This window comes from Lathyrus oleraceus, chromosome 7 (genome assembly GCF_024323335.1).
Source record: "Lathyrus oleraceus cultivar Zhongwan6 chromosome 7, CAAS_Psat_ZW6_1.0, whole genome shotgun sequence".
In the NCBI taxonomy this organism is placed as follows: domain Eukaryota; kingdom Viridiplantae; phylum Streptophyta; class Magnoliopsida; order Fabales; family Fabaceae; genus Lathyrus; species Lathyrus oleraceus.
Genome location: NC_066585.1, coordinates 544,726,775 through 544,750,384, shown reverse-complemented (window position 1 = coordinate 544,750,384; position 23,610 = coordinate 544,726,775). Strand labels below are relative to the sequence as shown.

The 23,610-nt window shown below is 38.6% G+C and overlaps 1 non-coding gene across 1 annotated transcript; it reads left to right on the top strand.

The window, feature by feature from the left end:
- The first annotated feature begins 2,411 nt into the window (after positions 1–2,411).
- LOC127110014 (small nucleolar RNA R71) lies at positions 2,412–2,518 on the top strand. Its single transcript, XR_007797254.1, has one exon. It is a non-coding gene; the product is annotated as a small nucleolar RNA R71 (small nucleolar RNA).
- The last annotated feature ends 21,092 nt before the right edge of the window (positions 2,519–23,610 follow it).

Here is a 23,610-nt window from a genome sequence, read left to right as displayed (position 1 = left end):
ATGTTGTCTTTTCTTGGTCATCAGGATGAATTGGTATTTGAAAGAAGCCTGAGTACCCGTCTAGATAGAAGAAATGAGAATGTTTTGCTAATCGTTCTAACATCTGGTCAATGAATGGTAAAGGGAAATGATCTTTTCGGGTTGCTTTGTTTAGTTTCCTATAGTCAATGCAAATTCTCCATCCCGATTCGATTCGTTTGGTTATAGTTTCTCCTTTTTCATTTTCAATAATTGTTATACCTCCTTTCTTTGGTACTACGTGTACAGGACTAACCCATTTGCTATCAGATATAGGATATATGATACCCGCCTCTAATAACTTTGTTACTTCCTTTTTCACTACCTCACTCAGGATCGGGTTTAGTCTCCTCTGATGTTCCCTAGAGGTTTTACAGTCTTCTTCTAGCATGATGCGGTGCATACAAATAAAAGGACTTATTCCTTTAAGATCGGTGATGTTGTATCCTAGTGCGGTTGGATATTTTCTTAAGATATGTAGGAGTTTTTCGGTTTCGAGTTTTCCTAGCTCTGCATTAACTGTTACCGGTCGTTCAAGTTCTAAGTCTAGGAATTCATATCTCAGATTTTTGGGAAGTGTTTTCAGGTCGAGGTTTGGTTTCTTAAGGCATTGCGTAGGATCCGATGTCATTGCTAAACATTGGTTAAGTCTGTCTTCTACACGATAGTCAGACAATTTGTCATTTTCTAACTCTGTTTCTTTTATGCGTTCATCGATGATATCCATGAAGTAACATGTGTCATCTATTGCAGGTGCTTTCAAAAATTGGGAAAGAATGAACTCAATTTTCTCTTCTCCTACTTCGAAAGTGAGTCGTCCTCATTTTACGTCTATGATCGCACCGGCGGTTGCTAAGAATGGTCTTCCCAATATAATGGGTGTAACTTCATCTTCTCTTATGTCCATAATTATAAAATCGGTTGGAATGTAGAATTGACCTATGCGCACGGGAACGTTTTCAAGAATTCCTACAGGATATCTAACGGAACGATCTGCTAATTGCACAAACATTTTAGTTGGTCTTAATTCTCCCATTTCCAGTTTCTTGCATATGGATAAAGGCATAACACTGATACCGGCTCCTAAATCGCATAGAGCTTTGTCTATGACAAATTTTCCTATGTGACAGGGTATAGAGAAACTACCAGGATCTTTAAGTTTAGGAGGCATATTCTGGATTATAGCGCTGCATTCAGCAGTGAGTGTAACGGTTTCGCTCTCTTAAAGTTTCCTTTTATTAGAAAGAATTTCTTTTAAGAACTTAGCATATGAGGGCATCTGCGTAATAGCTTCTGTAAAAGGAATTGTGACGTTTAATTGTTTCAGTAAGTCAACAAATTTTTTAAATTGGCCTGCATCTTTGGTTTTAATAAGCCTTTAAGGGTAAGGGATAAGTGGTTTATAAGGTGGTGGAGGTACATAAGGTTCTTTCTTTTCTACGGTTTCCTTATTACTCTCTTCCTTTTCCTTAGGTTTATTTTCTTCCTCAGTTGACTTTTTAGAGTTTTGGTTTTCAATTCTTGGATCAGACGGTCCTTCTACCTCTGTTCCACTTCTCAATATGATTGCATGAGCGTGGCTTTTTGGATTAGGTTGGGGTTGTCCAGGAAATGTACCAGTTGGGGCAGTAGTAGGCGCTTGTTGTTGAGCTACTTGTGATATTTGTATTTCCAGCATTTTGTTATGGGTAGCCAGGGCATCTACTTTACTTGCTAGTTGTTTAATTTGTTCGCTAGTGTGTACATTCTGGTTTAAGAAATCTTTATTGGTTTGCTGTTGAGAAGCTATGAAGTTCTCCATCATGATTTCCAAGTTGGATTTTCTAGGAACATTATTGTTAGGTGTAGATGGGGTCGGCTTTTGATATCCAGGAGGTATAGCTGGGGCTTGACTGGGAGCTTGTCCTGGTGCGTATAAAGCATTATTGCTCTTATATGAAAAATTAGGATGGTTCTTCCAGTTTGAGTTATAGGTATGCGAGTAGGGATTTCCTTGAGCATAATTCACTTGCTCTGCTTGGATTCCTGTTAGGAGTTGACAATCTGCAGGAGTGTGACCTTGGATTCCACATACTTCGCAATTTTGAGCTGCGACAACCACGGTGGCTGGAGGTGATACATTTAAACTTTCAATTTTCTGGGCCAGAGCATCCACTTTTGCATTAACATGATCAAGGCTACTTATCTCGTACATGCCACTTTTCGTTTGAGGTTTTTCTACCATTGTTCGGTCGCTTCCCCACTGATAATGGTTTTGGGCCATGCTCTCGATAAGTTGATAAGCATCGGCATAAGGTTTATCCATAAGTGCACCACCTGCGGCGGCGTCTATTGTTAACCTTGTGTTGTATAAGAGACCATTATAGAAGGTATGAATTACTAACCAGTCCTCTAAACCATGGTGTGGACAAAGTCTCATCATGTCTTTGTATCTTTCCCATGCTTCGAAAAGAGACTCGTTATCTTTCTGTTTAAATCCATTTATCTGGGCTCTCAACATAGCTGTTTTGCTTGGAGGAAAATATCGGGCAAGAAAGACTTTCTTCAACTCATTCCATGTGGTGACTGAGTTGGAAGGAAGAGACTGAAGCCATCTTCTAGCTTTATCTCTTAACGAGAAGGGAAAAGACGAAGTCGAATCGCCTCTGAAGTGACACCATTAGCTTTAACAGTATCAGCGTATTGGACAAATACGGATAAATGAAGGTTTGGATCCTCGGTAGGATTTCCAGAGAATTGATTATGTTGCACTGCTTGTAACAGCGAAGGTTTAAGTTCAAAGTTGTTTGCTTCGATTGCGGGTGGAGCAATACTCGAATGCGGCTCATCTTGCGATGGAGCGGCGTAATCTCGAAGAGCACGAGCTGGTTCTGCCATCTCGGGTATCGGCGAAGGAAGAAGATTTTTGAGGTCGGGCACTTCGATAGGAGGGAGATTGTTTGCAGCACGATATTCCTGAATTCGTCGTAAGACTCGGAGATATAGTTCAATGTCGTTGATTCGTAAGTAAAACGGCTCGCCTTGTGAGCGAGTGTGTGGCATACAAATCAACGAAAAAAAGAAATAAAAATTGCCTTAGTCTCTACAGCGTAACAGAAGGGTTACGATATCGACTAAATAAAAGTCCCCGGCAACGGCGCCAAAAACTTGATCGCGACTTTATAAGTCTATTGGGGTACTAACTGCAAGTGCACAGTTCTATCGCGTAGTTTTAAAAGATATCGATCCCACAGGGACTTATGAATCGATATACCGTTTTTCTAAGGTTACTTCATAAAGCTAAGGCGGATGATACTTTGATGATTAGGGGGAAAAGTAAAACTAAAATTGGATCTAATTTAAATATCAATTAAGCGGATATCGATATGTAGTTCGTCGTAATTAGGGAATCAAATCTTCGTTGGTTTCTTAGTTTTAAAATAAATCTTTTCAGTAGACACTATTGATTAAAAGTCTTATCTCAAACTCTCGCTCTGTTGAATAGACTATGACTTTATATTAACGTAGCTGTCACTTATTAGTTAAGTCCAAAATCACTTTTTGAAAACAACAGAATCTATAGAAACTCTTTTCATTAAAATAATAACCGTTTAAACACCCTCGTCTCAAACTCTCGCTCTATTGACTTAGATTATATAATTAAACTTAAATGCTTAACTCTCGTCCTCACATTTAACCTTTAAAAATACTTTTTGAAAAAAATTAGAATTTAATTAACTCTAAAAATTGCTTTCGCCCTGATTTAGAATTAATGTCCAATTTACACTGTCCAGTTAAAAACTCAAACCGTCGTTCTATTGATTTTAACTTCTTTATGTCTTTTACTCTCGTACAAAAACCTTGGTATTAACTCTGTAAATTGAGACCATAAAAAGAGTGACTTTATTTTTAAATACAATTATACCAACTTAGTTTTGATTCCTTCATTCTGCTTACTTTACATACCGATATCTAAATTAATTAGCCGAACATGCTAAACAGGTCTGAACAATTATCATGCTTAAATAAAGCCATATCAGGCAAACAATATAAATAAACAGCAATGCAGAGCATATATAAATTAAAACAATAAATTAAAGAACCTGAATAATTAATAGGAATCTCGAACACTCCACCACAGACTGGTTGGATTTGTTCTTGCAATCTTCAATCGGACAGGAAAATAAAAGCAAAGGAATAAAATACTATGATCTAACGTAAGGTTAGATCCAGTAAAAGATACACAATAATTTCCGGTGTAGAAACTATTGTGTGAAAAATTAATTAAGTGCTCTGAAAGTTGACTGGAAAAGAAAAGGAAATAAAAATTGCTAATAATAGAAAGTTGTAGAAAATTAGTGCTATAAATGCTTGCACGGCAGAAAGGGAAGCGAGACCGAGCGAGACTTTTAGGGTTGGATCTTTGGTCCTATTTATATTAGTCCCCTTTTGTAACCGTTTCCAAAAGTGCCTTCCGTAAGTAACTTGCACGCTTCAACGAGTCAAGCGGAGGAATAGGCTTCAACGTGCCTCTGTTACGCGTTAAAAGCCAAAAATATAGGAGTGGGGTGTGACGTTCGTCACACCATGTGTTACGCTCGTAACACAAAGTAGCAGGGCGTGACGCTCGTCACACCTTGTGTGGCGGTCGTCACGGCTTCAGCGCTCCTGGCTTGTAATTGTGGGTTGGACTTTAGTGGAATTTGCTTTCATCCTCTTTTTCACCCCCCTTTTCTTCCTTTTTCACTTATGCTTCAAATAAGTTACCTGAGACAAATAGAAGGGAAAATACCAAGTAATATCGAATAAAATGAAATAAATCGAAACAAATAATAATATAATTTAATTAAATCGGGTCCAAAAATGTGATATTATTTCATGTTATCAAGTGTCACGGTCATATTTTGTAAAAAATGCTTATTAAGCATGAAAACTTCCCCCTTTCTTAACTCTTTAGGAACAACTTAAAATTGTTACTTTAGTATCTCACTTTTTGTTACACTTTTTTCGATTTATTTTCATTTTTTAATGTTAAACTAATGATTAGACTTTGTATGAAAAAAACTTGACAGATAGTTCCTAGGAAAAATAGGATTTATACCTGGTTGCAGTTGTTTGTATGGTATGATTTGTTCAAATACAATGTTCATTTAATATAATACATGTCGTGTTTACAGGGATTTGGAGTTAGTGTTGCTTATTATGGTCGAAAGCATGTTGTGGAGTTATGACATTTAACTTCTCCATGCAGGTTATCGTTTATCTCGATTGCACCCTTTCTTCTTAAATTGAGTGTGCAAAATAAGTGTGTTAATTTACTTCTTTTGGCACCACATAAATTTATGGGTTTTGTTTTCTACTTGGAATTTGCAAGCCATGCTCTTAATGAATAAATTTTATCATGAAAAGTTGGTTGCCCTGATAGATCATTAGATTGATATCTTACGAGTTGTCTTTTGTGTGATAAGAATACAATGTTACTAAGTTTCAAAATGTTGATTAATTTGCTAAAGTCACATATTGACTTCCATATGTCACTGCCATAAATAATGTCATACCAACCATCAACAACTAGTGATGTTGTGGTTGACTTGATGAGAAAATACTCCATTGCAAGTCCCACATTGTTTTAATTGCAATTAGTTTTAGTGTTTATATAAGTTCATCTAACATATACTTGACAATTGAGTATTAGGTTATTGGCCCAATGAGATGGGTTTAGGCCCAAAATTTTAACTTCACAATTTTGATTATTTAATATTTAATTTTTTGATAAAAATAATTAATTAATTAATGAAAATGAAAATGATTAATTATTAATTATTAATTAATTCTCTAAAAAAAGTAATAAATTATTGAAAATATTTTTTTTCCTAATAATCAATGACATGTATGCAAAACTAGAGGGGGACCAACAAAATCACAAGTGATGTAAAGTTGAGGGACCAAAAAGCTGATTTTTGAAACGGGGGATTAAAAGTTAAAAGATAACAAATTAGGGGGACCAAAAGATAATAATATACCTGATACTGATGTTGAAGAGATCCAAATCCAGAGAAACACCATGACCAGCAAAGGGAAAACAAAGTGCATCAAAGAAAAGGAAAACAAATTAAGCATCTTAATACGAATAACAACGACGCCAATATGAGGGATACCTCTTCTAAATCCAGCCATCAAAGTAACATGGGAAACAACAATCACGCCTTCAATGCAAGAGATATTAGGTTCAATAGGGAGCATAAACTTGACCAAAACACCAATCAGGAGAGAGAGAGAGAGAGAGAGAGAGAGGAGAGATAGGACCTAGGGAAGATAATACTCTAATTATTAGACAAACCATTAACCACAACAAAACAAAATCGGAAGATGAGATACGACAAACTAATACTCGATTACCTCCAAAAATTGGATGACTGAAAGGAAACTCCGATGCATGCCACAAAGATGAAGGTTATTGAGAGTGACTATTCGTAACTCAAATGGAAGAACCATCATGCAAAGCTCCTTGAGGATTTGAGGTAATCACAATCCTTTCGCAGCTGAAGCTTCGGCCTTAAAAACAGTTATGGAAGTAACGATCAAGCTAAATCTCAAGCATATGGAGTTTGAAACTAATAACAATATTCTTATGAAGATGATGAAAGATGAACATATTACCCCTTGGAACCAAATCAGAATGACGGTGAATGAGATGAAGAAGTTGAAGTGATATTTTGATGACATTAACTTCAGACACGCAAGAAGAGAAACAAACATAACAACTCATACGTTGGCTAGAGTTTCAATCCCTAAAAGAAAAAAAAATACAAACCCAGGTTATCTGGATTGTAACTATGGGCCTAGAGCCCAAATGTAATCCTCAATTTTTTTAATGAGTCCATTCTTTTAAAAAGAACAATAATCATTAGACAAAGATTACATTAAATATTAAAAATATAATATTGATTTTTTTTAAATAACCAAGTTTTTCAATTAAAATTCTAAAATAACCATTATTTGAAAATATTTACCAAAATAACCACTTTTCCAAAAATATTTAACATAGGCGCCAGATGGATTAGCGCCTCCAATGAAAATATTATTCATTGGCGCCACATGCACTGACGCATGCATGGCCATGGCGCCACTAGGAGTGATGCGTGCATGTGTAGGCGCCACATGCGATGGCATAGTCCACTCTATGTATGCACCAATGCATGTGGATACTACTCCACCACTCATAAATACACAACATCACCCTCCCATAATTTTTCACACATCTTCTTACTATCTCATTCCATTTCCCTTCATTCTCCTTCCATTTTTCTTTAAAAAATGTCTTCATATTCATATATGTGTCCTTATACTCACAAGAGAAATGTCAATTTAATTTTTTCAGTAGTGCAACCTCCGATGAAGATCCGACTTTGGAATGTAGATACGTTCGAACATCTGAACAGGACCTTCAATCATTGGTTAGATGGAGAAATTGCAGATGGTGAAAGGATCAGAAGAATTCAATGGCTTGATACGATGTTCAACCAAGATGGAGAAGTTCGTTTTGGGGTCAATGTTAAAACTGACAGAGACGTTCACATGATGATGTATACTTCTCACAAAATTGTTTTGATGGTTGTAATCACATAGTTATGTTGTTTATGTGTTGTATTTGTTTGTGATGCTATTTTATTTGTTGTAGTTTCTTGTGTTGTTTTTTAGTTATTGTATTTGTTCTACTTATCATATGAAATGAATATTTTTAATATAAGGCAAAAGAGTTACAATTAAAATTATGTTGTTGTGCTTGGTCCAACATTGGGACAGTTTGTACGATTATGACTGGGTTAGCGACATGAACTACATAATATAACCATTTTGTTCGTCGTATCCATTTTGGTTTGAATACGAGTGCTGTTTAGGCAACCCTTTTTATTTCTTCGCATTATTTCATTGTGCCAGATTGTAACACTGAACTCCATTTGGAACGTCTGATCTCAAACAGCGCCTCTAGCCTAAAATAGGTTGCTTGCACTAAAGCGATTATCAGTAGGTTTTAGATGCCTTTGAAGACAGAGTTTATTGATTCCAGAGGATTCGTTGTCATGTGGCCCCATTATTGACATTTGTTGTATGCCCTAGTCCACTTCTCCAATGAAATATTGTCGATCCACCTTACTGCATATGCATTTGATAATTTGATGTCTTCGTGGTAGTGTTTGAAAGAAGGTTATGTTAATGCATACCATGTATTGACAACCTTCTTCCGCAATGTTTTGTCTTTGATCTTGTAAGACCCCAATTTTGTCCCTAAGATCCCTCATGGCCCATAACATCTCATATCATGGCCTCAAGGATCATTGCATACCCTAGCTTCCCTCCTAGTGGGTGGGATACCTTGTGAGTGTGGTTCTTGATCACCAAGCATGTATTGCATTTCTATAAGCATTGCTTTTCATATGTCCACTAACCAAAAGTACAAAAATATTGTCATCTAACCTTGTTGCTTGCAGATGAAGCAATTATCAGTCATACAGTCAAATTAGACATTGAGCAATAGATGGTGACCATTCTTGAAGAATTTGGACACCATGATCATTCATCAAGAGTTCATATAACTTGTGATGTCATTTGGAACCAAGATCCCATGTGAAAGAGGCTTGGAATTCATCAGAACTTGGCCCAGTCAAGAAAAGTCAACTGTGGTCAACTGTGCATTTAATCAGGGATTGGAAGGTGTGAGATGGTTAGAAAGACCTCATTCATGTCCATACAAGTCCCATTTGACATTTCAAAGACCAAGGTTGAAGGATTTGAAGTCAGACAGAAAGTTTCCAAAAATGGCAGGTGACCTGTAATTTCAGCTGCCCAAAATGGAAAGTTTTTCCCCTCAAAATAACTTCATGATACAAGCTTCAAATCAAATTTTGTCCAACATGAAAGTTGAAGATCTTGTTCTCACCATTCCAAAAAGTCCAAGAACTTGAAAATCCCATGTATGGTTGTCAAGTTATGGTCCAGTGAATTTCAAAAAAGACCCGTAATCAGGAGGGCATAACTTCCACATGGATTGTCCAAATTGCAAGTTCTTTATATGCACGAACTCCATTTAACCTGTACTTTCATGGTGCATAATTGGATTTCTTCAAAAGTGGTCAATGCAAAAGGTCAAATTTCAACTGGACTGTTAAATGAACCAGGGGCAAAATCGTCCAACTTGTGAAATAATTGGAATTTTTGAGTGGGGATTTTTGCAACACCTCACAAATGGCATTTGAAACTTGTGGGAATATTCATAACATGCTAAGGCTTCATGGTTTGGAAATTAGCTTTTGAAATGAACTTGAAAAAATGGACAAATTACCACCACATAGTGAAATTGAGAAGTATGAAGAATTTGGACATGAGACTAATTCCATCAGCTTCCAAATGAGTTTTGTGACTTGTTCAAAAGGATAAATTACTGCTGCAATGCTTCTAAGCATCCAAGGGCATAAAGGCCAAACCATGCATAAACTCATTTTTTACTAATCACCATTTTTTGCTAATTATGATTAAAGTTGGATTAGGAGCATCATATATAAACATAATGGTAACAGAAACTGGGGGACTAATCACAATTCACAAATCCAACAGAAAAATCTCAAGAAATTCTTCCATTTTCTCTCACTTTTTACACATAGCATATTGACATTTTCCAATCTTTCACCAACAATCCTTCAAGATTCGTGCTAGTTCTTGGTGAATTCATCATCTGTAGTTGTTTTTGAAGTTCTGTTTTCAGGTATTGGATCAAGAAGCGCGCACGATTCCAACTGTCCAAGCTTGCTCCATTAATGGTGAATCGCGATTTGGTGCGGTAGAAGCAACCTCCATCGAACCTGAGCATCGTATCCAATTTCTTGCAGCTCCTAGTCCATCTGTTTTTGGTCGAGAGGCGCAAAGAGCACGCGAATTATCACTGCCATAGCAAGGTACTCAAAATTCGAGTCTCATGATTCCTTCGATTATCCTATGCGTGTTGTAGTTTGTTAGATGTAGTTTATCATGCTAGGCTCGGTTTGTGAAACGGTGAACTGTAGGTTGAGAAATCTGAACCCAAAGCTTTGAATGAGAAACTTTATTCGATCGATCCGTGAGCTGTGTTAGGAGTTAGGTGGAATTAGTTACATAGTTGAGATGTACACGGTGAGGCGATTCCAACGGATATTAGTTTGTGCAATTTGGTGATGAAATGATTGAACTCGAGTTTGGACATGGAGGAGATTACCGCGCGAAGAAGGAGACGATTTCTAGAATTTTTCTTCGTTGATCCATGCGCTGGCCTGGCTGTTTCGAAATCCTGTTTCCCGCGCGCCTGGACGAATCAGGCGGCGCCAACACATTAAAACAAAGTGACACCGTTTTGGCTTGGCTAGAAGAATTACCGTTTTGCCATTTCGTCCAATTAATTAATTAAATCTATATTAAACCTAAATAAATATTCAATAATTATTTCAAAACTTCAAAAAAATCATAGATTAATCAATATTCATCCAAATAATTTGGGACTTTTTTTGATGATCTCCATTTTTAATCTACTTTTTTTTAGGCATAGAAATTTAAGTTGTGCCTGGTAGAAAATTTAATTGACATAGGGATGTTCATCATGTGTGTGAATTTTATGTGTTTTACCATTTCTATCACCAAATAATCATACATGCTCCAAATGAATTGAAATTTTATATGATGATTCTTGATACACTCCTGGAGATTTTGACATATGATTTATGATTTTTGGACCTCTGGTTTGCTAGATGTGATTAATTCTTTTTGAGTGTGACAATATGTGTCACACTTTGATATGCTGAGTTTATGAATTATTTTTCCATGCTTCCATTAGGCCTATGGTTCTGATTTTTTGCATGAGATACCTTTGACATGTTAACTTTCAACATGAATTTTTGTGGATTTTAATAATCCATTTTCTAATTGATTAGGATTTTTGTCTACTGCTTAGCATTTTTAGGGCTTTGCTTGTGTAATATTTTTATATATGTTGCCAAATGCTCATCCCTAACCCTATGAATACGAAACTTGGTGGAGTGGTTTCTAACATGTGTAGCTTTCATTTGGCTTTGGTCCTACTCATTTCCCATTTAATATCACTGTTTACCATTTGATTGAAGTTGGTGTACATTTTGTGACTTGATTTGGTTGTGTTTTTGCATGCCTTAACATGTTGATTTAATTCCCATAGTTCCACTAGTCCAAATGGCATAAAAATTGACATGTAGCTTGTTGAATGTCCTCTGTTTAGGATATAATTTTTGTGGAATTTTCTATGCTGTTTTGATATTTTTTTGGATGTAATCATTCTGGTTGTCCATATGTGATTCAACATTGCTTACTTTGCCTTAATTTGTGCATAAATTGAAATTAGTGCATAGTTTGGATATGAGACCAATTGGGATCCCTTTGTAATTGAAATATCTTGGTTTTAAGCATGATTTACTTGCTGTTTTAGGATTTTTCCATCCTTTGGACCCTAGGCTTGGCCTAGTGGTCTTGTTACTTATGTTTGAGCTTGACTTTGACTTTTCAGGTTAAAAAGCTAATGCCTTAAGGAGGTTGATGCATAATTGAGTTGAAATCATTTGACCAATTGTTTATTTTGCAGGGATTGGTTCACTTGACCTTTGTGCTATGCACATGTTACACATTATTGTTTGATTGTTGATTGATTCTTATTGTTGTTGTTTTGTTTATGTTGGGATGTTGATCATTTTTGACTGATTCCAGGTACCCTTAGTTGCTCAGTTCTCTTAAGAACTTGCATTGCTTTGCTTATAAGCAATTGGCATTGAGGTATAGAACCTTCTTCTTCATGTAGTCTGGAGATCTGGCCTGTTATTTGGCCGGGAAAACTGTCTGAAGTCCTCCTTAAGAGGCATTGTTTGTGTTTGTTTATGTTTGTCCCAAGCAGGAAAAGTCCTCATTTGAGGCAATTGGTGGATATAAGAGATATGTAGCCTATCTCCCACTATTCTGTGAGTCTTCTCCTTGCTCCCATTACATGGTTGTAGCATTGAGATCCAAACCCAAGATCTATCGAGTCTAATCGGGGAAAGAGTTCCATCTTTCTGAACTCCCCCACATTCTTATATTTACATGCTCTCTCGGACTTGAGATAGAAGCAATGAGGCACACCCCTCATATCCTCTCATCTGCTTCACCTTAGCCCCTCAATGGCAAGGTTAAGAGCGACACTTACCTCTTACAGTGGACTTTCATAGTCAAACCCTTTTGCTTGAGCCTCATTGAATGGTTATAGAGTGTGCTACTTGAATTTATGTGATTGATTACTTGATTCATTTATACATGGTTACTTGGTTTGCCATTGTGCATTTACTGTCATTGAATTGCCATGGTGCATTTATCATCTTTGTTTGCCATTAGTGCATGATCATTTCTTTTGTCATTGTGACATTGATATTTTCCCATTGAGGACAATTGTAAGTCCATATTGATTGGCTTTTGTTCCTATGACATGGAAGAGATAGAGTGTAAGACCTCACTGGTCACTCATATCTTCTTTGCTCTTTGTTTGAGCATTGTTGTTGTATGTGAGGATTCATTGTAAGTCCCTGTGATGTGGCATTTGTATTCCTAGGATCATACTGTGGAGGTTAACATAAGTCCAGATAGATTGGCAGTTGACTTCCCTGTTTTGGTTTTTTTGTTTTATTCTGATGGAGATTAGTGTAAGTCCATAGAGTGGCTTCTGATATCCTTACTTGTTTTTAGGAGACGGGTATAAGACCATTGAGTGGCATCCAGTATTCGCTTTTATTTACTTTCATCTGTTACCACATTTGTTGCTCATTTGTAGCCCATTCCTAAGGACCCACTTGGATCATCTCCTATATGATTTCAAGAGGTGGACCCTCCTAAGAAGTTTTACATTCATTCTTCCATCATCCATTCATCCCATTGTGTCCTACCTTTTCACACATGTTTAAAAACTTGAAATAAGTGTTGTGCAAACATTCTCACTCTTTCCAAATTAGAAACTTGGACCTTAAGTCCATGATTTTCCAAACTCCATTTTTGTAAATACTTCATTTTGAATTGACTTTAATCATACTTTGACCACACTTTGTAAATAATCCAAACCAAATAACTTCACCCATTCAAATGATTTTGTGGCTTTGTCCATGTTTGTTAAGTTTTCATACATTAGCTATAGGTTTGATTTACCCTAGTTGGTTGATATTAATCTCACCTATTTGTCCTTAGTTGATTGAATTGTAAGTCTTCCTTGCTTATTATAGGGTTAACCCCTCTCTAGCAAGTTGAAGTTTTTCTCAAATGGTGGACTTGTTGTTTCTTAAGGTTGAGTTTTCTCCCGTGGGTAACGTAAGACCTTTGAGCTTGTGTTTTAAAATTGAATCCACTAACTTTTGGAAGTTTTTAGCCGAACTACGGCGTTTTGATCCTTACCTTTGATGGAAGGTACGTAGGCAACGGGTTCATCCGTTCGAACATAAAAATAATTAACATGTATATTCTTTTCTCATCATTCCACTCATGTTTGCACAATATGTCAAAAACAAATATTTTTTCTTATACAACAAGTGTGAAAAAGGTTCCCTAGGAGTACCTAGGACGTGATGGGTGCCTAACACCTTCCCATTGCGTAATTTACCCCTTACCCCGATCTCTGATCTTTTCATTAGTTTTCTACGTGTAAAACTTCTTAGGTTTTTGTTCGCTTTTTAACCAGTCCTTAGGATAAATAAAAGTGTGGTGGCGACTCTATGTTTATTGTATACTTTGCTTATGGTTTAATCAATAAATCATATAGCGACGAATACACCGCTACAGAAAAGTGGCGACTCTGCTGGGGATAAATTCCTTGGTGGTATTGCCTACTTTTCACCTTTGTGTGATATATTATTATGTGTTATTTGACATATTTTTGTACAATTTGGGATAACTGTATTGATTGTAATGTTTGAATTGCTTGATATACAATTGCTGTTTGCTTTGGTGATCTCTGTGAGATGAGTTCTATACCCGAACTCGAGTGCACTCTAGGATAGGAGAATGGCATAGTCTTGTTGACTGGTGTGGAGTAGTCCTTAGCCAGTTGACTTGCGAGTCCATTCACTTGGTGGAGGTCATGTTGGATTAATAATGTCACACAAGTTATTTGTGGTTAGGCATTATTCTTTCAATCATGTGCCTTAGAAGCCAAGGACCTTAGTTTACCAAACCCATCTTGGCCTATTTTTAGGACGTAGTGCGGAGGTCGTTCAGATGTAAGTTCTGATGCGATTGTCACGCGATACTACACTCATAAGAGTTTCTCTTGAGAATATTTTTGGAATACGAGTATTCGTTCCTCCGATAATATTCGAAAGATGGAACGATGATTATGGGAACCTCTGATAGAACATGTCTGGCAGGTTTAAACCCTAGTACACTCCCTTTGGGTGGTTCTTAACCGAGACTCCATGCTCGTGACTCTCAACAAACCCGTGATTCGTGGTTGAGTCGTTCAAACATCGTTAATATCAATGGATCCCGGATCAGGTGTAAAACCTAAAATCCACCAAAGCGGCTGGTTGATATTAAGGATGTTTGAGCTGGTTCATGTACCGTTAATATCAATGGAACTTGGGTGTCGATAAGGTGAAAACCTAAATCCACCAAAATGGATGATTGATATTAGGGATACAATGAGCTTTCCCACGACCTTTGTTTGGTGTGCCTTGCTTGATCCTTGAGTGTGATTGTTGCATTCATGCATTCACGCATTCATCTGCACTTCATGTCATCAGAAAAAGAAAATTTTCAAGGAACTCAAAGGAGTTTATTTGCAAAAAATTTCAAAACATGAAAAAACCGGGAAAATTTTTTCACCTGATATATCTGATGAGATATTCTCATATATGATCAAAATGCTTAATATTTCAAAGTTTGCAAGTAAAACCCTCGAGTTCCTTTGAAATAAAAAACAAGCATATGCACAAACACTTCATGCATCATTTGCATAAGCGGGCGTTTTGTTCCGGTCTCCCGTCCTGTGGTCTGACCCTGCGATCTTCATTTATTTTGGAGACGCACTTCCCGGTACTACACCAGAGCCGATTCTGCCAGATTTATGGACCGTCCTGAGCAAGAGAATTGTGAACTCAGAGGAGATATTTGCCAGACTAAGTGTTGTTGATGGATTTATTCCTGGTTAACCAATCCCGGGCTGGCATTGGCTACTGTTCTGGGGCATATAATGAGCAAGGTTTGTTCAAGAGTGGAGGATTCATCCATGATGATTAGCCTGAAGAGGAAGCTGCTGCTATCTTGGAAGAGGATGCAGAAGATCTGAACAATTTCGTCATTCCTGGTGGTGTCTGCCACAATTGGGTCGCTGTGGATGTTCCTACAGTTATCCATAGATCAGAGTAATAATTGTTCACTTTGTTTAAAACCCTTCTCCCATGCCAAAAGGAGAAGTGATGACATTATTGGCTCATATATACAATGATGTTTTCATTCAATTAATGCATTGTTAAACATTTGTTTTCCCATTTGTTTTCACTTTTTGCTTTTTTGCATGAAATCAGTGATCACAAAGAACCTATGAAAAACAAGAAAACAACTTTTCATCTGCATAAATGATTTGCTTGTTTAAAATACAAAAGCTTTTCATTATCCAAAATCATTATGCAGGGATTTCTAAACCCATTGAACATAATGATCCAACGCCATCTCCCAAATTTGAATTCCTTGTATTCGAGGCAGAGGAAGATGATGTTGAAGGGGATTCCTGATGAGAGTACCCGACTTCTTGAGCACAAAAGAAGCTCATTCAGCTGTATCATGAGAATCAGCAAAACAGTCAAACTGGGGCATTACAAATGTAATGTAAAAAAAAAAAAAAAAAAAAAAAAAAAAAGAGGAGAAGAGGGTGAAAAATCAAAATGCAATGAAAAATCAGGAAAATTTTTTCAAATAGAAAAAATAGAAGAATTATACCCTCAAGTCCCTAGTTGACTGATGCTGAATAGGTTCAGAGTCGTTATGACCAGTTGAATCTGATCGAAGAGAGATTAACTGCCATGTGTCATGGTCAGCTATATCAGCAGAGAATGAAGAAAGCATTCGATAAGAAGGTCAAGCCTCGTGTGTTTCGAGAAGGTGACCTTGTGCTCAAGAAAGTTTTGTCTTTCGTGCCCGATTCCAGGGGCAAGTGGACTCCAAACTACGAGGGTCCATATGTTGTTAAGAGAGCCTTTTCAGGCGGAGCTTTGATGCTTACAACAATGGATGGGGAGGATTTCACTCGCCCTGTGAATTCAGATGCAGTTAAGAAATACTTTGCCTAAAAAAAAAGTATATGCAAATGAAAAAACAGAATAACTCGCTAAGTTGAAAACCCGAAAGGGCGGCTTAGGCAAAAATGAGCATCTCGGTGGAGAACCTGAAAGGGTAATCCAGGCAAAAGTTAGAGACTTGATAAAAAAGCATATTTGCATCCCGCTAGATTGAGTACCTCACCCTGGGGCAATCTAGGCAAAAAGTAGGGATCAGGCAAGTAACTGCATCCTGACAAGACTTTCTGTTTCACCAGCCGTCTTTTCGTCAGAGGATTCTCGATTCATCGTCAACTGAAGCTTCGAATACATCGAGATTCAAATTGGTAGAGAAAGGATCATTATGTTCAATGTAGCCCTCTTCCAATATATATCACTGATTTCAAATTTGTACAGATCTATGGAGTCTTGCCCTTTGCAGGCTACCATTCCATCAAATAAATTTGAGCTTTTATCCGATTATTTGCACTCTTATTTGTTTCAATTCAACAAATGTTTTGCATGTTTTAATTGATAAAAATATCATTGTTTTAAAAAACAGAATTTTTCAAAGATTATTGTTTTAAACAAAGTGAACATTCACTATGATAAAAGGATACTCAAAGAATTTCTCAGTGCTCTCCCAAGGGTGGCATGGCTTCCAACAGGTAAGACATTTGTTCGTACTCCTGGGTTGGTTTGTATCCTTCTTCTCCAGATTTGGTTGTTGGGGTTGTTCCCCAAGCAGAGATTTGGTTGTTGGGGTTGTTCCCTAAGCAGAGCTTCTGTGGATTTTGACTCCCCGAAGCGGAGTGGTGTATTGAAGACTCAGTCTGTTCTCCAGCAGTAGTCTCTCCCCGGCTTGATTGCTCAGCTGTTCAGAAAATTTGTGGTTAGTGGGTTGATATCCCCGTATCCCGTGTTTCTCCCCAAGTGAGTTGCCAGCATAATTGCAAGCCGAGTTGTTGGCGGGGTTGTCCCCCAAGCAGAGTGTTGTTGAAGACTCAGTGTTCTCCAGCCGCAGTTTTCCCTCAGCATGGATGATTTCCTTGTGGAAGATTCGGCGGTTGATGGTTTGTCACCTTGGTGCCTCGTCACTTTCTCCAGTGGGTCGCTATCCCGAGACTTTATTTGTCTCCCAGTCACGAGTAGAGCAGTTATTGATATCCCCATCGAAGTCGCGAGCAGAGTTGTTGTCACTCCTCCCCAGCGCAGTCGCGAGCGGAGTGTTTACTTTCGCTCCATCATAATGGTTGATCTCCTCAGCAGAGCAGGATTTATTTTCCTACTCCGTGGTTGATTGGGTTGATATCCCTGTATTTTCATCCAACTTTCTCCAGCATTTGTCTGCAGAGCGGTTGTTGTGGCAGTATTGCCTGTTGAACCTCCTTCAATCCCCGGTATGGTCGGTTGATAGCTCCGTCATCCAGAGATTATATTGATTTCCTGATTACTCTTCGATCCTCAGTAGAGCGGATTTTGTTGCAGAATCTGCCGATGTGATCCATCAGATGTGTGTTCGCCCCGAGTAGAGTGGTTTGTTGCAGAATCTACTTATTTGGTGCTTTCCTTCCTCAGTGGGTTGTTCCCCAAGAGAGTAATTGATGATATCCCCAGTAGAGTTGCTTGTGCAACCAAACTCTATCCGGGTGACCTTTCCTCCCTCAGTGGGTTGTTCCCCAATGGAGTTATGTTGGATCCGTTTCCATAGCAGTGTTTGCTAGGATCCCCTGCAGGACTTTGAGATTCTCTTGTGCCCCAACAGATTTGTCTTTGTGGCTCTTTGCCTGTTGTGACTTTCTGTGCCCTAGTTGGGGTGATCGCTGATCCATCACTCAGAGATTTGGTATTCTCCAGATATCTCTGATTCTTTTGCTTCTGCTTCCCAGCAGTACCCGCAGATCTTTGCTTTATGGCATGTAGATCTCCAGCAGAATTGGCTTTCCATTTGGTTTTCCCCTGGAAGTGTAATACCGGACGTTTGATTCCTGGACCTGTTGTGTTAGATATGTCTGTTTTGTCAGCATTCATCAAACATAAATCACGCATATTCATGCATACTCATAAAACATTCAGATATTCATGTTGCATTTTTGCCATATATCCTTTGTTTGTTGTTCCCTGCTAGGGTGATATAGATCGTTATAGATCTTCCTAAGCAGATGGCGGGTGTTAAATCTCTCCATATAGAGTCAGCCCGTAAGCAGAAAGTGTCTGTCTTTCCTTCTGCGGTTCCCCACTAAGATATACCCTCGTGGATGACGGTTTCTTCCGTTTCCTCCCAACACATATATTGGGATGGAGGTTCCTATTTGAGTTATATCCTCATTAGGACGCGTCTTGATTCAGTCCGTCTTTTCGGATCTTTCCCGAATTAACATTTGTCGTCTGTTCATTGTGCTTCCCTGTGGTGATTTTTATCCCCAGCGGAGTTTCGGGCCTCTACCCTTATACCGGTAGTTGTAAGTCCTATTGTTCCTTTCCTCTTGGCGGAACTTGTGGTTATATACCTTTCATTCCTCCGCAGGAGTCGATTTCGGGCCTCTACCCTTATACCGGTAGTTGTAAGTCCTATTGTTCCTTTCCTCTTGGCGGAATTTGTGGTTATATACCTTTCATTCCTCCGCAAGAGTCGATTTTGGCCTCTACCCCTTATACCGGTAGTTGTAAGTCCTATTCTCCTGGCTTTCTTGGCAGAACTCGTGGTTATATACCTTTTGGTCCCCAGCCAGAGTTGTTGGTTTTCTACCTGGTAATCGGTAGTCGTAAGTCCTAATTTTCTTACTCTCCAGCAGAGTTTGCGGTCTGTTATACACCTCATTTTTGGTTTCTCGTGCGGATTCATGATTTATTCTATCCCCACGCAGAGTTTTTGGTTTTCTACCCCGTATTCGGTAGATGTAAACCCTAATTTGTGGTTATTCCCACCATGGTATGGCTTCTACCCCGTATTCGGTAGTTGTGAGTCCTATCTCTTTTCCCCTAGCAGTGGTAACCTTTGTGGTTCGGTCTGGCTGATGGTGGATCTTCTGTTGTTGTGGCTTTATCCCTAACAGAGTTCTGTTCCCGGTGGTGATTTGTATCCCCAGTGGAGTTTGTGGTCTTCTACCCCGTATTCGGTAGTTGTAAATCCTTTGTCGCTGTGATTTGTCTTTCCAGCGGAGTTGTATCTTATGATACATGTGGATAATTGCCGGTTGCTAGCAATTTTATCCTCAGCTGAGTCTCTGGTTCTTACCCAGTAGTCGGTATTGTTAAACCTCTTGTTCTCTCAGCCCGATTTTGGTCTTCTGCCCCGTATTCGGTAGATGTAAACCCTAATCCCCTTTGTGGTTATCTTCATTCAATATTCGATGTTGATATTCCTCCCTGCTTCGGGTTAGTTGCTCTTGAGTAAGCACTTGTATTCCCAGCAGTCTTCTGGATCATTGCTGGATGCTTGCAATGTTATCCTTCTGAAGTCGCTAGTGGGTCGTTTCACCGTTTGCTAGTGATTTGTTCCCCGGATTATTGATTGATTCTCAATACATCCCCAGCCAGTCCCTGCGGATAATTGCCGGATGCTTGCAATTTACCCCCCAGCGGATCGTCTTTCATTTACCCGTTTGCTTGGCAATGATTGTTGCTTCCCTTGATTGGTCATCTTTATATACCTAAGGTTGGTATCCCGATGCCTTTCTTTTCGGTCGATTTATCCTTTATTAACCCAGTAACCGGTTGTGGATAATCTTCCATGCGAGTGTATTATTCACGTTCTGACGGTAATGAATAATATATCTCATGCACTCTTCAGTTGAAGCCTTTGTGTTTCCCTAGTCGAGTAAGATTCGTTGTTTCCCTTTGCGGAGTCGAATATTTCTTTGTTTTGGATAATTGCCGGATGCTTGCAATTTATCCTTTGAGTCGTCTTTCGTTTACCCGGATGCTTGGTATCGATTATCTCTCTTTTTGGTTAGTCACCTATTATATACTTCGGTATCTCTGGTGTCTTGTCCTTTCGAGTATATTATTCACGGTCTGCCGGTAATGAATAATATGTCTCATGCGCTCTTTAGTTGGAATCCTTTGTTGACTTTCCCAACTGAGCAAGATTCGTATTCTTTGTAGGATCGAATATCCATCCTTTAACCAGTTTGTGTTTCGGATGTGTGTTTTGGCATATATACCAATCCACGTTTTCGGTAGATCACCTATTATATGCTTCGGTATCTCTGGTGTTTCTTACCATGCGAGTTTATTATCTACGTTCTGACGGTAATAGATAAAATGTCTCATGCGAGTATTCCTATCCACGGTCTGCCGGTAATGGATATTACATCTCATGTACTCTTTGGGTTTGTGTCCCCATTTGAGTAAGATTCGTTTTCCCTTAGTGGATTCGAACGTCCATCCTTTAAGTCGATTTGCTTTTTCAAGCCCTCCTTTCGGATGATGAGTGTTTTGGCATATATACCAATTCACGTTTTCGGTAGATCACCTATTATATACTTCGGTGTCCCTGGCGTTCCTTCCTTTCTACTCCCTATTATGACCTTGGTCCCCTGTGGAGTCAGATTTCCCTGAGTTTATATACCTTTTTCAGGTCTTTCTCAGACGATTGGTTGATTGATATCTCTCACCCTTATACCGGTCTTAGATATTCATTCCTCCCGATTTGTTACCCTTATACCGGTAACATCTCATCCTTTGGGTTTCCCTGGAAAGTCTTTTCTAGATTTCCCCAGCGGAGGTGTGTTTCTATTTTTGTGTTGCTGTATTGGTGTTCTTCCCAGTACATGCATTTCGAGAGTCAGCTTGAGTCTTTCCAACGAGGGTGTTTTCCTTTGGAATCGCTTCTTTCCCCGGTTTGAGTCCTTTACTTCCCCGGTGAGGTCTCCAGTCTGATTTCTGTTATCCTAATCAGAGTCGTGTTTTGTTCACGCTATGTCAGTTTTGTTTCCCAACTCGAAGTCGTGTCCTGCTCACGCGTTCTTTTCCTTTATTATCCCCACAAGAGTCCTGTTAGAGTCTCTGTATCTGGTGAGTATATTACTCCGATGGATCGTCTTTTCTTCTGTGTGAATCATATTCCCCACAGGATTTGCTTTTGCATGCATACATCTGCATCATGAGGTCTCTTAGGGACCAAAATTCGTCTCATTACTATTATTTAAGCCCATTCTACCGCGTCGAGATGAAGATTTCTAAACTTCACTTCTCCGGCTAGAATGACCTTAAATAGGGGCATCTGTAAGACCCCAATTTTGTCCCTAAGATCCCTCATGGCCCATAACATCTCATATCATGGCCTCAAGGATCATTGCATACCCTAACTTCCCTCCTAGTGGGTGGGATACCTTGTGAGTGTGGTTCTTGATCACCAAGCATGTATTGCATTTGTATAAGCATTGCTTTTCATATGTCCACTAACCAAAAGTACAAAAATATTGTCATCTAACCTTGTTGCTTGCAGATGAAGCAATTATCAGTCATACAGTCAAATTAGACATTGAGCAATAGATGGTGACCATTCTTGAAGAATTTGGACACCATGATCATTCATCAAGAGTTCATATAACTTGTGATGTCATTTGGAACCAAGATCCCATGTGAAAGAGGCTTGGAATTCATCAGAACTTGGCCCAGTCAAGAAAAGTCAACTGTGGTCAACTGTGCATTTAATCAGGGATTGGAAGGTGTGAGATGGTTAGAAAGACCTCATTCATGTCCATACAAGTCCCATTTGACATTTCAAAGACCAAGGTTGAAGGATTTGAAGTCAGACAGAAAGTTTCCAAAAATGGCAGGTGACCTGTAATTTCAGCTGCCCAAAATGGAAAGTTTTTCCCCTCAAAATAACTTCATGATACAAGCTTCAAATCAAATTTTGTCCAACATGAAAGTTGAAGATCTTGTTCTCACTATTCCAAAAAGTCCAAGAACTTGAAAATCCCATGTATGGTTGTCAAGTTATGGTCCAGTGAATTTCAAAAAAGACCCGTAATCAGGAGGGCATAACTTCCACATGGATTGTCCAAATTGCAAGTTCTTTATATGCACGAACTCCATTTAACCTGTACTTTCATGGTGCATAATTGGATTTCTTCAAAAGTGGTCAATGCAAAAGGTCAAATTTCAACTGGACTGTTAAATGAACCAGGGGCAAAATCGTCCAACTTGTGAAATAATTGGAATTTTTGAGTGGGGATTTTTGCAACACCTCACAAATGGCATTTGAAACTTGTGGGAATATTCATAACATGCTAAGGCTTCATGGTTTGGAAATTAGCTTTTGAAATGAACTTGAAAAAATGGACAAATTACCACCACATAGTGAAATTGAGAAGTATGAAGAATTTGGACATGAGACTAATTCCATCAGCTTCCAAATGAGTTTTGTGACTTGTTCAAAAGGATAAATTACTGCTGCAATGCTTCTAAGCATCCAAGGGCATAAAGGCCAAACCATGCATAAACTCATTTTTTACTAATCACCATTTTTTGCTAATTATGATTAAAGTTGGATTAGGAGCATCATATATAAACATAATGGTAACAGAAACTGGGGGACTAATCACAATTCACAAATCCAACAGAAAAATCTCAAGAAATTCTTCCATTTTCTCTCACTTTTTACACATAGCATATTGACATTTTCCAATCTTTCACCAACAATCCTTCAAGATTCGTGCTAGTTCTTGGTGAATTCATCATCTGTAGTTGTTTTTGAAGTTCTGTTTTCAGGTATTGGATCAAGAAGCGCGCACGATTCCAACTGTCCAAGCTTGCTCCATTAATGGTGAATCGCGATTTGGTGCGGTAGAAGCAACCTCCATCGAACCTGAGCATCGTATCCAATTTCTTGCAGCTCCTAGTCCATCTGTTTTTGGTCGAGAGGCGCAAAGAGCACGCGAATTATCACTGCCATAGCAAGGTACTCAAAATTCGAGTCTCATGATTCCTTCGATTATCCTATGCGTGTTGTAGTTTGTTAAATGTAGTTTATCATGCTAGGCTCGGTTTGTGAAACGGTGAACTATAGGTTGAGAAATCTGAACCCGAAGCTTTGAATGAGAAACTTTATTCGATCGATCCGTGAGCTGTGTTAGGAGTTAGGTGGAATTAGTTACATAGTTGAGATGTACACGGTGAGGCGATTCCAACGGATATTAGTTTGTGCAATTTGGTGATGAAATGATTGAACTCGAGTTTGGACATGGAGGAGATTACCGCGCGAAGAAGGAGACGATTTCTGGAATTTTTCTTCGTTGATCCATGCGCTGGCCTGGCTGTTTCGAAATCCTGTTTCCCGCGCGCC